A 3935-nucleotide genomic window follows, 5' to 3' on the forward strand; every position below is an offset into this window, starting at 1 on the left:
TGTGCAGGGCGAGCACGGGGCTTCTCGTGGGGCTGCTTCATTTTCCTTTCGGGGTATCAGTTTTGGGTGGGAGCTCAGCTCGCAGAGTTTCCCACAGGCCGGAACCCTCGGGGGGTCCCACGCGCTGGTCCCCGGGGTCAGCCCTGGGGCTGTGCTGCTCGTGGGTTTGTGCCTGGCCTGACCCCGTGTGTGCCCAGCGGGCCGGGACAGCCCCGGGCAGCCGGGCTGGTGTCACAGTGTGGGCGGGGGAACCAAGGGGGGATTGTCCCCCTGTGCCCGGCAATGGGGGGGCACCCCTGGAGGGCTGGGTCCAGTTCTGGGCACCTCCGTTCCGTGGAGATCTCGAGGTGCTGGAGCCAGGACAGAGGAGCTGGGGAAGGGCCTGGAGAATAAACCTGATGAAGAACCCTTGAGGGAGCTGGGGATGTTCCGTGTGAGGAAGAGGAGGCTGAGGGGAGAGCTCACCAGTCTCTAAAACCACCTGAAAGGTCGTTGTGGAGAGGTTGGTGCTGGTCACAGGTAACCAGTGGCAGCACAAGAGGGAAGGGCTTCAGGCTGCACCAGGGCAGGGTCAGGCTGGACATCAGGAAATAAAATGTTCACCCCCCCTTCCAGGATGGCTCTCTGGGCACCTGCTGCCCTGCCAGCCCCACATCGTGGTTCCAAGGTGAAGCTGTGACCCAGCACCAGGGACTGACTGCCCACGTTCCTGGCACGGACGTTCCAGCGGCTGGAGCAGCTGTGCCTCCAAGCTGGGCACTAACTGTGGCTGTACCAGTGACACCCCACGGCCTGAGCCTGCCTTCCTCCTGGAGAAACCCCAGCCCTGACCTTCTCCTGCCCTCCCTCCTTCCCAGCAGGATGCCAAGCCTCCCTTTGGGGATGTCCCATCGCAGAATCACCCGTGTTGCCCTTTGCTGCCCCTCCGACTGCCTGGGCAGTCCCTGCCCTGCCAGAGGGTCCCAGCCAGACCCAGACACGAGGGGCAGTCAGTGCGTGTGGCCAGAGAGGCTGTGGGGCAACCACGGCCAGGTCAGTCAGGTTTTAGTCCCTCTGGTTTGGACTCGAGCATAACAGCTCCGCTGCACGGCTGGTTTGCCCCACAAACAGCTGAGAACATGAGCCCTGAGTCCTGCTGCAGAGCTCCAGTGGGTGCCCTGCTTGCTGGGCTCCCACCCGAGAGCAGCAATGGCCCCTCTGTGGCCTGGGAGCTACGGGGTGGAAGGAAGGTGAGGGGCCCCAGGGCACTGGGGAAGGCAGGAAGGTGGGAGCAGTCATCTGGTCCACCCTCCCTGCTCAACCTGGAGATGGTTACCCAGCACCATGACCAGCTGGGTCTTGAATATCTCCAAGGACAGAGACTCCACAGCATCTCTGGGCAACCTGTGCCAGTGCTAGGTCACTCTTACAACAGAAAAGTGCTCTCTGATGTTCAGAGGGAACCTCTTGTGTTTCAGCTTGTGCCTGCTGCCTCTAGTCCTGTCACTGAGCAGAAAAGAGCCTGGCTCCACTCTCCTTGCATCCTCTCCCCAGGTATTTAAATATGTTAATAAGATCCCCCGGAGCCTTCTTCTCTCCAGGCTGCATGGTCCCAGCTCTCAGCTTTTCCTTATGGGAGACTCCAGGCCCTTTCATGATCTCTGTGGCTCCATATATATTTTGCTTGGCCACCTAGAAATGCCCCTGGGAGTTACTGCTATCTCAGTCAGCATTCAGTCTCCTGGGGTAATTTCCATCCTGACCACTCCTACGTATATTAACTTGAAGTGGTATTTGTGGCCTGAAGACAGGAGTGTGGAACAATGGCACCTGCAGCCACAGCCAAAGGACCAGTCTCTGTCCCCTCTTTAACTTGCCAGACCCCAGAAGCCAGCAGAGTCTTGTAGCAGCTTCTCTCACTTGAGCTTTAAGTACATTCTTAGCAGTCTGAGACAGGAAAAAACCCCCAAACAAAACAATAAAAACCAAACTTGAAAGCTACTCTCTGCTGTGTTAACAGCACTGTCTGCTGAGTGGGTTTCAAAGCAGAGATGAGGTCCAGCCCAAACCTAAGTACCCTCCCAGAGAGCTGCAGAACCTGCTATCAGTTTACTCATTTTTGGGTTAGGAGACATAAAGAACAGTTTATCCAAGATCCAAGTTTATTTCAGCATTTCAAAAGCCTCCCCTGCCCTCCAAACTGAGACCATCCTCATTGCTTTCTGAAGGCCTGGTTTGTGTTTCTGAAGTTTTCCTGCTGACCTCTGCAAAGTTAGTACCTCACCTCAACATCATTTAGGAGCAGAATGTGATGCCTCACGTTGGGGCTGTCACAGAAAGTACAGATTAACATCCAGGTGTGGGATGAGTGTTTTCACAGGCAAGGCAACTAACCTGGAGCTGCTTTTTTTTTTGCAAAAAGTGGTTCCTGGTCCTTCAATATAATGTCAATGCCAAGTGCTGCTTCTCGTGTTTCCTACCACATCTATACATTCAGGGAACTAAATCATAAGTGTTCTTGCTTCCAGATGATTAACTGTTCAAATAAAGCACTGTCACATTGCTCCACTTTCACCTTGGGTGCTGTGCATTAACCTGGGGACACTGCAGTGAGCATTTAATCCCCCCTGCCCTGGGGTGACATGCAGGACACTCTGGTTCTGGTTCTCTGCTTTGGGTTTACACCCCCCTGCTCCTGCACTGCCAGGGAACCAGGGGCTTGCTGCTTTCATTGCGGGGCACATGCCCACAAAAAGAGTTTTCCACTTCTTTTTTATTAAGGTTCTTGCTTTGGCATTTTCCAGTTACACCCTGGGGAGGCACCTGAGAGGAGAGACAGCAGTACCTGGATGTTTGCTTGGGCTTCTAATTAAATCTTGCATCGTGACAAAAACCCTCCTGCCATTTGTTAAGATTTCCCCCTCAGCATTATGCATCCTCTTAATTAGGAGCAGAAGCCAAGTGATACCTGGTTTGTTGCTTCCAATTAGTGGCCCATTGGTCGTTACCTGCTCAACGCCTGACGATCAGCAGAGCCCCCCACTCCAGAGGCCCGGGGTGTGCAATCCTTTGGGAATGGCAGGTCTGGAGCAGCCTGGGCCAGGGGCAGGGGGAAGGGGAGGCCACCCAAGTGGAACAAAAGCCCTGCCCCACATGCAACCGCTCAGCGTCTGGCGTGTGCTTTCCGTGCGGGACAGGGCTGAGGTCACATCCACAGCTCAGCGCTGCGCGCCGGGGGGCTTGGGACTGGCACGGGGCACTGGGGCTCTCCTGGGATCAAACGTTCCCGAGTCCTGTGTCTTCAAGATGAGAAGCGGTTCGGCCACCCAAGTGGAACAAAAGCCCTGCCCCACATGCAACCGCTCAGCGTCTGGCGTGTGCTTTCCGTGCGGGACAGGGCTGAGGTCACATCCACAGCTCAGCGCTGCGCGCCGGGGGGCTTGGGACTGGCACGGGGCACTGGGGCTCTCCTGGGATCAAACGTTCCCGAGTCCTGTGTCTTCAAGATGAGAAGCGGTTCCTGATCTGGCTCCTTGCCTCTGCTTTCTTAAGAGGGCAGAAGTTTGCAGCATCTGCTGCTCCGACTGGGGGCTGTGTCAGCACAGCCACAGGCAGTCCTGCTGGAGCTGCTGCCACCAGCCAGGATTCCGGGGGCCAAGGCGGCTCTGGAGAAGCCACAGGAACCTTCTGCATCCCTGCTGCCCTCCAGGAGCCTGGCCCCACAGCTCCTCATCCCACACAGGGATGTGCCTGGAGCACTGCGCCCCGTTCCCAACACCGGGAACCCTTCCTGTAGTGGGAGATTCCAGCTGGGGACGTCCAGCAGAGCAGAGGAGCTGGAAGGCAGCCCAGAGACTGAGCTGTGGCAGTGAACAAAGCTCAGGAGATGTCAGGGCTTTTGGGTAAGCCTCTAGCATGAGGGTGAGCCCCAGGGTCAGCAAGCAAGGCTACCAGAT

This window comes from Chaetura pelagica, unplaced genomic scaffold (genome assembly GCF_000747805.2).
Source record: "Chaetura pelagica isolate M959 unplaced genomic scaffold, ChaPel_1.0 scaffold62, whole genome shotgun sequence".
Classification (NCBI taxonomy): Eukaryota; Metazoa; Chordata; class Aves; order Apodiformes; family Apodidae; genus Chaetura; species Chaetura pelagica.